The sequence below is a fragment of the Odocoileus virginianus genome, chromosome 2 (assembly GCF_023699985.2).
Source record: "Odocoileus virginianus isolate 20LAN1187 ecotype Illinois chromosome 2, Ovbor_1.2, whole genome shotgun sequence".
Lineage (NCBI taxonomy): Eukaryota > Metazoa > Chordata > Mammalia > Artiodactyla > Cervidae > Odocoileus > Odocoileus virginianus.
Window position 1 is genome coordinate 45,469,842 of NC_069675.1, and position 12,058 is coordinate 45,481,899.

Genomic DNA, 12,058 nt, shown 5'->3' on the forward strand with positions numbered 1-12,058 from the left:
GGGCTTCGCAACATAGCATCCGAGCCCCGCGGGCGGGGGGTGGGGGGGGAGGGGGCGTCTTGACCCCCTGAGAGGGCTCTGGTTTTCCAGTTCTCAGAAGCGTGACTTGGGGAAAAGCCTGCCCAGAAAATAAGCTACAGCAACTCCTGCTCGGTCCTGTCAGTCTCTTTGCGATCTCGTGGACTGTAGCCCACCAGGCTCCTCTGTCCATAGGATTTCCCAGGCAAGAATACTGGAGTGGGTTGCCATTTTCTCCTCCAGGGGATCTTCCCCACCCAGAGACTGAACTTGGGTCTCTTGCATTGGCAGGAGGATTCTTCACCACTGTGCCACCTGGCAAGCCCTCATATTACACTTATCTTAGCCAAAAGGGCTACAGCAGCAGGATGCTCGCAAATGGCACAGAATGGCATCTCCTGGGTGGACATATTACTGTCTGGGACCATGACCCCTCCCCTAAAAACAGGTACGGGTTGCCCTGTGGATCAGTCCCTTTAAGGGCAGAATGTCGTCATGGTAACCGACATCTTTTCTGCAATTGGAGTGACCTGAGACCTTCCTGGTTCTGCCACATGCTTTTGGTGTGACCTTGAGCAATTACTTGAGCTCTCGTCGCCAGAGTTTCATCGTCTATAAAATAAGAAAAAAATTGCTTGTCTCTTAGGATTAGTAAGAGGATTAACAGAAATAATAAACGGAGAGCTAGAGTTCCTGGTGGTAAGCTCTCAATAAACAGTAGCTGTTGTTATTACAAGAAAATTGTTGCTATTGGGGCGAAAGCCTTACTCCGAAGACGATTAGGTGTAAATTGGTGATTCATAAAGAGTTATAACAGCTCAGGAAAAATAGTCCTGCTGACCTGAGCTTTGGCTTCTCAGCTGAAGGACTGAACAAAGCCGCAGCACTGAGGCAGAAAGTAGGGTGACCAGCTCATCCCAGTTTACCTTGGATTTTCCCAGGTTTTATCAGACAGGTCTTCTGTCCTGGGAAATGCCTGGCAAAGGTAAGTGGTTGATCACTGTAGAGGCCACATGGCATTTGTTTGGGAATGATTATATTAAAAAGTAAAGTACGTCATGGAATGTTTGCTCCTAGACTGACCCTCTGTGTCTTAAAGCTCTTGGTTGGAAGGAGCCTAATAAAGGATAATGGTGCTTGGCCTCATTCCTCGTTAATGGCTTTAATTGGAGCTGGGGTTATCTGGCAGGGCAACTTCCACTCAGCCTGCTGGGCAAATCCCCTCCCCACTGGGCCCAGTCATCAGACAGATTTGTGTGGGGAGGAGGGGACATGGCTTTCCCTTGTTCTTCTCTGGGGACCATCTATGCAGAATGTTCAAGGGACCCTGCCCACTGTCCACCTTCTGGGGCAGACCATAGGATGAAGTTGGGTCTCTCCCAACCCTGACCCACCAGAGTAATGAGCACACTGGTGCAGCCCACCCTGCAGACCACATCTGTGGCTCTTCCTAGACCTTGACCTCTGCCTCAGGGAGGAGCTAGACTCCAGACGTCGAGAGGTCGGCTAGCCTAATGCATCCAGGCTGAGTGCTATAGCCTGTGATCTCCAGCTTGCTGTCAGACTTTTGGGGGTAGCACACACAGCATGTCCTGATTTGTAAGAACATCGGATCAGCATCCTCAGGATCCTTACAGTCCTTCCAACTTCCTCCTCTGAGCTCCAGGCACGAGGAATGAGTGCTGATTAATATCAATATTTTGGGAGTATTCAATATGATGTCTTAATCCAAAGACATGGTTTAGAAATCAAAATACATAATTTCAGTCTGTGCTTTCCTGGTGGCTCACTTGGTAAAGAATCTGCCTGCAATGTGGGAGACCCAGGTTCAATCACTGAATTAGGAAAATCCCCTGGAGAAGGGAATGGCAACCTACTCCAGTATACTTGTGGAGAATTCCATAGACAGAAGAGTCTGGTGGGCTACAGTCCATGGGTTGCAAAGAGTCAGACACAACTGAGCGACTAATCTTTCCTTTCTTTCTTTGTCATAGTCTGCATTCCATCTTGGAATACAAACATGCATCCTACATCTTTTTTATCCTTTCATCTCTTGATGGACACTTAGGTTGCCTCCATATCTTGGCATGCATTAGTGAAAGTGAAGTGAAAGTGAAGTCGCTCAGTTGTGTCCGACTCTTTGTGACCCCGTGGACTGTAGCCTACCAGGCTCCTCTGTCCATGGGATTCTCCAGGCAAGAGTACTGGAGTGGGTTACCATTTCCTTCTCCAGGGGATCTTCCCAACCCAGGGATCGAACCTGGGTCTCCCACATTGGAGGCAGACGCTTTAACCTCTGAGCCACCAGGGAAGCCCAAACAAATGCTATCTTCGGGGATATACAATATGTTTGTTTACTGTTGCTGCTGTAACAGATTATCATAAGCCTTACTGGATTAAAACAGTACAAATTTGTTATTTTGTAGTTCTGGAGGTCAGAAGTGCACATGAGTTGGTGGGGCTGCCTTCATTTCTGGAGGATCCAGGAGAGAATCTGTTTCCTGGACTTTTCCACCTTCCTGAGGTTGCTGTGTTCCTTAAGTCTGGCTTTCCTGGTGGCTCAGAATAGTCTGGCTTCCCTCTTGGCTTAGGCAGTAAAGAATTTGCCTGCAGTGCAGGAGACTGGGTGCAATCTTTGGGTTGAGAAGAGCCCCTGCAGAAAGGAATGGCGACCCACTCCAGTATTCTTGCCTGGAGAATCCCATGGACAGAGGAGCCTGGTGAGCTACAGTCCATGGGGCGGCAAACAGTTGGACACAACCAAAAGACTAATGCTTTCACTTTCACTAAGTCATGGCTCTCTTTACCTTGACCTCTGCTTCCACTGGCGCGTCTTCTCCCCTGCCTTTGATGTGGATGTTGTGTGAGCTGTTATTGCTCATCACAGTGGGAAATGTGACTGGGACAAAGGCTGAAGTTTCTGTCCCTTTCTTGGTAGGGAATGCAGTACTGTATCTCTGCCCTTGATGGTGACTGCCATGTGTGGGGGCAGGGCAGTAACCCAACATGACCAAGCTGACCCTGCAGCTTGCTGGCCACAGGATGGATCAAGAACAGAAGGAACGTCTTCATGGAGTGGACATGAGTGTTCCTCCTCCTTGGGCTGTCCAGGGCTTGAGGGAGAAGACTGTGTCAATTTACATACTCACATTTACATATTTAAATTATATTAGATATAATTTAATATGTATATATTTACAATTATATTAAATATAACTGTCTTAGAAAAATTTTCTCAGAGGCAAATCTACAGGAATAAAAAAAATGAGTAAGAAATAATCCTTTCCGTGAAATATAGCCCTGTGAGGCAAGTAAACACATAACAGGAAATGACAACCAAGGGGAATGGTGTAATAAATCTAACAGGGTGAAGTGTTATTGTGCCTGTGTGATTCTATAAACAACGAATAATTTGTTGTGGGTTTTTTTTTTTTTACATTTATTAAGCACCTACTATGTGCCCAGCCTGTGTGCTGATTCTGGGGCTGCTTTTCTAAAGTAGGTGGGCATAGACTTCTTATCTTCTCTCAAAGAAAGTACAGTTCAGTTCAGAAGCTCAGTCGTGTCTGACTCTTTGAGACCTGCAGCACACCAGGCCTCCCTGTCCATCACCAACTCCCAGAGCTTGCTCAAACTCGTGTCCATCAAGTCAGTGATGCTATCCAACCATCTCATCTTCTGTCGTCCCCTTCTCCTCCTGTCTTCAATCTTTCCCAGCATCAGGGTCTTTTCCAGTGACTCAGTTCTTGGCATCAGGTGGCCAGAGTATTGGAGTTTCAGCTTCAGCATCAGTCCTTCCAATGAGTATTCAGTACTGGTTTCCTTTAGGATTGACTGGTTTTATACTGATTTGTTCTTTGCACAGAATGGCAGCCCATCAGTGGAGAAGATGAGGAAAGGCTTTGCTTCTGAGGTGATGACTAAGTGTACAAAGATGGCACAAGAATCAGTCTGCTAGTTATCAAAGAAGTGCAGATTAAAATAAGAATGGAACACTATTTTACATCAATCAGATTGGTCAAGTATTAAAAGGCCTGACAACACTATGCATAGCTAAGGATGTAAGAACATGGAAATTCACACAGGCTGATGGTGGGAATAGATATTGAAAATATTAACTACACAACCCAGCAATTCCTCATCTAGGTATGAGAGCTAGGATAACAGTTTTCAAAGTTTTCTCCCCGATACCCTTTCAGGGATCTATGAGATCAAAGCTATTCTCATAATAATGTTAAAATATTATTTTACTCTTTCACTCTCATTCAACAGATTGAATGCACAGATAGGAAGAATCCAGCCTCTTTTTATTAAACCACACATTAGAGACATGCAAAATAGAAAACAATTTTATCTTCTTTTTTGTTTTTGAAAAGAAAATGTTTGTTCATCTCATATATATTATTTTTTAAAATTAAAGTAATTTTACTTTACAAAATTTCTAAATAAATATTTAGTATTGTGGGGCTAGTTGTTCAATCGTGTCCAAATCTTGTGACCCGAAGGACTGTAGCCCGCCAGGCTCCTCTGCGCATGGAATTCTCCAGGCAAGAATACTGGATGGGTAACCATTCCTTTCTCCAGGGAATCTTTCTAACCCAAGGATCAAACCCAGGTCTCCTGCTTCGCAGGCAGATTGTTTACTATCTGAGCCACCAAGAAAACATTTTCAATTTAGTTTCTAATATGGTAAAGAGTGGAAGGTATAATACACATAAACAAAAATTCTTTGGATTCTCAATGAATTTTAAGAGTGAAAAGACCCCCCAAACTAAAAGATTTGAGAATTAGTGTCCTAGAGAATTTTTCACACGGGTGTGAAAGAAGACATAGAAAAGGATGTTTATTTTAGCACTGTGGGTTTTTGTTTTTGTTTTTTGGATGATGCTGTGCAGTTTTTGGGAAGTCAGTTGCTCGACCAGGGATTGAATTCAGGCCCCTTGCAGTGCAAGCACTGAGTCTTAACCACTGGACTGCCAGGGAATTCCCAGGACTATTTTTGATAATAAGAAATAGCAAACAACCTGAATGACTGTGTTGGACTTGTGTAACTACTTTATGATGTATTTATAAAACAGCACACCATCAACAGTTAAACTAAATGAATCAGATGAATGTGAATCAACACTAAAACTTCAAAATCAATGTTGAATGAATAAAAAAATGAAGCATTAAAGGAATATATTTAGCATTATTCCATTTATACATGATAGAAAGAGATGCAAGTCCATTCTATTTATTGCTTTGGATACATACAGGTATATAAATTATAAAATATAAATGGCTATCATATAATAATCCTGACAATGCCAAGTGCTGGTGAGGCTGTGGAGCAACTGGAATTCTTTTTCTTTTAATATTTTATTTATTTATTTATTTTTGGCTGCTCTGGGTCTTTTTTGCTGCAAGTGGGCTTCTTTAGTTGCAGAGAATGGGAGCTGTTCTTTGTTGCAGTGTGGGGGCTTCTCTTGTGGAGCACTGACTCTAGGCATGCAGGCTTAAGCAGCTGTTGAAGGCTCTAGAGCTCAGGCTCAGCAGTTGTGAATTAGTTGCCCTGCAGCAAGTGACATCTTCCCATATCAGGGATCGAACTCGTTTCCCCCACATTGGCAGGTGAATTCTTAACCACCTGACCATCAGGGAAGTCTGAAACTGGAGCTCTTACACACTGCTAGAGGGATGGTCAAATGGTCCAGCTTCTCTGAAAAACTGTTCAGCATTCTCTTATAAATGTGAACATACACCTACCATATGATCTAGCCACTTCACTCCTTAGTATTTATCCAAGAGACATGAATGTACTGATGTTCACACAAAGACCTGTACACAAATGTTTATAGCATCATTTTTCATAATGGCTGCAAATTAGAAACAACTCCAAACTCCTTAGGAGATGAATCAATAAGCAAACTATAATATTAATCTATCCATGCATTGGAATATTACACAGCAATAAAAGGGGACAAATTATTAACACATTCAACAACTTAGATAAACCTTAAAAGCATAATGCTAAGTGATGCAAATTGGTCTCAAAATGTCATGTACTACTTGATTCTAGTTATGTGATATTTTTGAAAAGACAATATTATAGTCATGAAAAACAGATTCGTGGTTGTCAGGGGGTGAGGTGTCAGGACAGTGGTGTAGTAATGCAAAGAGATAACAGGAGATAGTTTTTGGAAATGATGAAACTATTCTATATTCTGATGAATCTGTATGTGTGCTAAAATTAATAGAACTGTACACAAAAAGAAGTGAATTTTAATACTATCTTTTACATTAAAATTTTATTTTTAAATGAGACTTTAGTTTTAGAGTAGTTTTAAGTTTACAGAAAAATTATAACCGTAGTACAGAGCTTGCATATAACCCACACCCAGTTTTTCCCATTGTTAACATCTTACATTAGTGTGGTAACTTGGTCACAATTAATGAACCAATTATTTATATATTATCAACTAAAGTCCCTGCTTTATTCATATTTCTTCACTTTTTTTTTAAACCTATGTCCTTTACTATTCCAGGATCCTATCCAGGATACAATACTGTATCTTGTTATTATGTCTCCTTAGCCCCTCTCTTCCACCTGTAACAGTTTCTCATTTTCCTTATTTTTGATGACCTTGATAACTGGCTCAGAAGGTAAAGAATCTGCATGCAATGCAGGAGACCTGGGTTTGATCCCTGGGTTGGGAAGATTCCTTGGGAAAAGGAATGGCTATCCACTCTAATATTCTTGCCTGGAGAATTCCATGGACAGAGGAGCCTGGTGGGCTACAGTCCATGGGATCACAAATAGTCAGTCGCAATTGAGTGACTAACACTTTCATTTTTCACTTTCACTGACAAGATTGAAAGGTCAGCTATTTTGTAGAATGTCCCTCTGCTGGGGTTTAGTGTCTTTCTCATAATGAGGCTGGGATTTGGGGCTTGGGGAAGGAAGGCGGCAGAAGAAGTGCCTTTCTCAGTGCATCGTACTGAGGGTAGACTTCCCTGTAGCTCAAACAGGGAACCTGCCTGCCATGCAGGAGGCCAGGGTTCGACTCCTGGGTTGGGAAGTTCCTCTGGAGAAGGGAATGGCAATCCACTGCAGTATTCTTGCCTGAAGAATTCCTGGCAAGAAGGACTGTCGATGTCCTTCATCACTGTTGATTGACTTTGATCACCTGACTGAGGTCGTGTTTGGCAGGCTTCTCCACTGTGAAGGTACCCCTTTTTCTCCCCTTTGGTACTCGGGAGGAAGGAAGCACATGTAGTGCATACTTAAAGAGTGTTCCATCTTGCTCCACTGTTTTTTCTTTCTTTTGGCTGCACTATGTCTTCACACAGGCTTTCTTTAGATGTGGCTGAAGGCATGTTGGATCTTAGCTCCCTAACCAAGGGTCAAACCAGAATCCCCTGCCTTGGAAGATGGATTCTTAACTACTGGACCACCAGGGAAGTCCCCATTCTCTGCTGTCTTGAGGGATGTACATCTAGTTTGGAGTTCTTCTGTGCAGGACATTTATCTATCCTCCTCTTCCATTTATTTACTTAGTCATTTATTTATATTAAGATGGATTGATGGAGATTTATACTGTGGTTATAAGTCAATAACATAATTATTTTTTCTTATTGTTCCAGCTTGTGCCACCGGGAACTCTTTCATTTGGTGCCTGTGTCCCTTTATTAAACCCCCTTTGCTGCACGTGATGGTGTTTGGCACTTCTTTCCTTTCTGGCACTATAGATGCTCCACACTCATCTTGTGTATTTCCTGCCCCTGCCCTAGATTTAGCCAGTTCTCTAAGGTAGTCCCTTCTATTGGGCAATGGTTTATTTTTTATTTTTTTGAAAGTCTCTCTTTTATTTAACATTTTTATTTATTTACTTTTTGGCTGTGCTGGGTCTTCATTGCTGTGTGCGGGCTTTTCGCTAGTTGCAGCAAACCACTCTTGGTTGTGATGTGCGAACTCCTCATTGTAGCTTCTTTCGTTGTGGCCCTAAAGTGTGGATTTCAGTAGTTGCGGTGCACAGGCTCAGTTGCTCTGCAGCATGGGAGAATCTTCCCAGACCAGGGATTGAACTCATGCTCCCTGCGCTGGCAGACAGATTTCTATCCAGTGTGCTTCCAAGGAAGTCCTACTGGATAATGGTTTTAGAAAGCAAGATCTGGGCACTGGATGTGCTTATTATACTACCGGTGTGTTTTTACCTCTGGGCTCTCTCAGCTGACAGAATGAGGAAATGGATGTATTTATACTAATTTATATAGGCGTGTGTGTGTGCTCAGTCACTTCAGTCGTGTAGGAATCTTGGTGACCCAAAGGACTGTAGTCCACCAGGCTCCTCTGTCCATGGGATTCTCCAGGCAAGAATCCTGGAGTGGGTTGCTATGCCTTCCTCCAGAGGATTTTTCCCAGCCCAGGGATCGACCCCACATCTCTTGTGTCTCCTGTATTTAAGGCAGATCCATTACCACTGAGCCACCGGGGAAGCTCTATATAGGTACACGTATCTATGAATATTTCTGTTTGTGTCCATCTCTATTACACTAAACATGAGTTTATACTAATGTCTCCAACTCTAGTTCAGAACTGCATAAATCATTCTGGCCTTCCTCCTTCACTTGTCTGTAACCCACTACTGGTGAGAAACCCAGCTCCCAACATTTACTATCCATTTACTTAATTGTTTAATTTCCCATGTGTATACTGTATAATGGTTTTAGACTTGTCCATATCCCATTGGGAAATAATTTTGCCAACTAGAATACAGTGCTTATGTAAGTTTCCCTTTGCCTTAATTCTTGTAGCCCCCCTTCATCTTCAAAGTCACTTTGTTGTTCAGTCACTCAGTTGTATCTGACTCTTTGTGACCCCATGGACTGCAGCATGCCAGGGTTTTCTGACCTTCACTATCTCCTGGAGTTTGCTCAGACTCATTCCAATGCATCAATGGTGCCATCCAACCATCTCATCCTCTGTCGCCCTCTGCTTCTGCCCTCAAAGTCACTTAGGTCAGCATATTTCCCCTTGCTCCAGTCAATGAGGCTATTTAATGTTTTATATATTCAAACACTTCATACATTCATTCTTCTGTCATAGTCTGCATTCCATCTTGGAATATACACATACATCCCACATTATTTTTAATCTATTCATCTCTTGATGGACACTTAGGTTGCTTCCATATCTTGGCGATCAAAAATAGTGCTGCTATGAACACTGGAGTGCATGTAACTTTTCAAATTAGTGCTTTTGTTTTTTTCAGATATATGCCCAGGAGTGGAATCTCTGGGTCATTTGGTTGTTCTATTTTTAGTTTTTTGAGAAAACTTCATACTGCTTTTGTAGATATGTATTTTCAGTTTTTTGTATATATACCTAGGAGTGAAATTACTGGTCATAACTACGTTTAACTTTTTGAACAATTGCCAAGACATTTTCCAAAGTGGTTACACCATTTTAAATTCCTATCAGGAGGTAATGAGAGTAGCTGTTTCTCTGCATCCTAGCTAGAAATTGATATTTTCGTATTTATTGATTTTAGACATTCTAATTGGTGTGTCATGGTATCTTATTGTTGATTTAATTTGAATGTCCTTAATGGCAAATGATATTCAATATATTTTTCTTTCTTTTTATTTTAGCTTGCTCCGGGTCTTCATTTACACTGCAGTGTCTTCTCGTTGGGTGGCTTCTCTTATTATGGAGCATGGGCTCTAGGCACATGAGCTTCAGCAGTTGTTAGCATGCAGGCTTAGTTGCTCCATGGCAAGTAGAATCTTCCTGGACCAAGGATCGAACCTGTGTCCCCTGAATTGGCAGGCAGGTTCTCATCAACTGTACCACCAGGGAATTCCTCAATATCTTTTTGTATGTTTATTTTCCATTTGTATATCTTCTTCAAATAAGTATTTGTTCAGATCTCTTGCTTGTTTTAAATTGGAGTGTTATTTTCTTATTGTTAAGTTTTAAGGGTTTTTTATATTTTTTATACAAGCCTTTTATCAGGTAGTTGATTACAAACTACTGTAAGATAATTTTTAAAATAAGAATAAAGAGAACATTAAGAGTAAGGAGAAAAAAGGAAGCAGGGGCATGGTTTCTGGAGCTGGTAATCCTGACTTCTCCTTCTGGCTTTTCTTCTTGTTAGCACTGTATCTTCCTGGGAACACAGTTTCTCTCTCTGAAAAATAAAGATTAAAAAATATCTATCTTTGAGAGTGACTGTAGGGACTAATATGGTGAATTTTAAAAATTACTGGTGCTTGTGAAACATTCAATGCTAATTGTGAAACATTCAATGCTAATTTAAATCAATTTACTTTACCCACAATTACCAGGTCAGCAAGAGGGGGAACCAGAAAGCTAGACATTTCTGCTTCCAAAACCTGTGCTTTTCCCACACTCTCCCCGCTAGAGGGCAGCATTAGAAGTCGAGCAGCCCTGGGTGCCAATTTTACCTCTGCTGCCTGCCAGTTGTGTGACACTGGAAAGGAGATTTTACCTCTCTGAGCTTCAGTTTCCTCATCTGTAGGGTGAGGGTTAGATGAGCCAGTGTATTGTAAAAAGAATCTAGCGCTGTCTTTGGGACATAGTAGATGGTATATATTTCACTTACATGTATCTTTAAAACATGCAACATAGCATACTGGGAAGACAATGAACAAAACAGGAGTCCTGGACTCTTGTACCTCATCTTGCTGTGTGACCTTGGGCAAGTCTTGACCTCTCAGGACCTCAGTCTGCATCTACATTAAAGCATTAGAACCATGGAGGTGGGGGAAAGGATATTTTAAAATATCAATAAAAACTATGAAATATACATGGCTGCTGCTTAGTCACTCAGTCGTGTCCAACTCTTTGTGACCCCATGGTCTGTAGCCTGCCAGGCTTCTCTGTCTATGGGATTGTCCAAGCAAGAATATTGTACTGAGTAGCCATTCCCTTCTCCAGGGGATCTTTCTGACCCAGGGGTTGAATCCAGGTCTCCTGCATTGGAGCCAAATTCTTTACCATCTGAGCCACCAGGGAAGCCCACCATATATGGAGTAAACACTAAAATCGAGGTAGCAGATGCTACTAGAGAAGAAAGGAAATGAGATTGAAGAAAGACTCATATGAGAGTTTCAATTGTACTTCTAATGCTTTATTTCTTAAAGACAATTTGAAGTAAATATGGCAAAATTTTAGCTTTGGTAATATGCATGGTAGAACATGGTGGATATTATTCAATATTTATTCTTTTAAAAGAGAGAGAAGAGTTTGGTGAAAAGGAGATGAGGATGGAGGTATTTGTTAAGGATGTTCCCGGCATAAGGAAGTGAACAGCAACATAAAGGAGACAAATAGTATGGTGTTTCCTGAGATATTCTGGATACACTGAGTTTAAGAAGGGAGTGGCTGAGATAAGCAAGCAGTGTAGACAGAGTCAGGTCAAGGAGGAGGGTCTTGACTGCCGAGTTGGGTAGTATGACTTGATCTTGTTTGCAGTGGGCATGGGGGAATGGTGGTCACCAAAGAGTTGTATGGTTTGTGATTGCACATTTTCAAATCATTCATTTATTTGTTCTAATTCATACTTCACTGACCAATTCACTTTTAGATGTCATGCCAGTTATTGTTCTGGGCACTACAGATGTAGTGTTGAAAAAGATAAGCATAGTCCTTTTTTTGATGGAGTAAGTCTTGAGAAAGCAGGCACTGAAACTACTGATTAATCCATCATGATACATTACTCCAGTAGAGTGTAGCTGCTAGAGGCAAACACACCAGTTAGGGCTTTGTACAAGAGTCTGGACTGGGGGACTATTTAGAGAGCCTGGTCCTGGGTAGTGGTAGGCAAGAGGAAGAAGAAAGGATGGAATTAAGGATGATTAGGAGGTAATAATTGTTGGTTGGATGAGTCGAGGGGAAGAGAGATCAAATCATCACTGATGTCTTTAGCCAGAGTGCGGGGGGAGCCAGTCGTGCCACCCTCTGTGGAGAATAATATTCTCTTCTGTGTCCTTTCTGTCTCTTGCATCTATGGCCCTCAAAATTGTTTAACATTTA

At 41.9% G+C, this 12,058-nt stretch overlaps 1 non-coding gene across 1 annotated transcript; it reads right to left on the reverse strand.

The window, feature by feature from the left end:
* Positions 1-2,257: 2,257 nt before the first annotated feature.
* On the reverse strand, positions 2,258-2,329 carry TRNAW-CCA (transfer RNA tryptophan (anticodon CCA)). Its single transcript has one exon. It is a non-coding gene; the product is annotated as a tRNA-Trp (tRNA).
* Between the last annotated feature and the right edge of the window lie 9,729 nt (positions 2,330-12,058).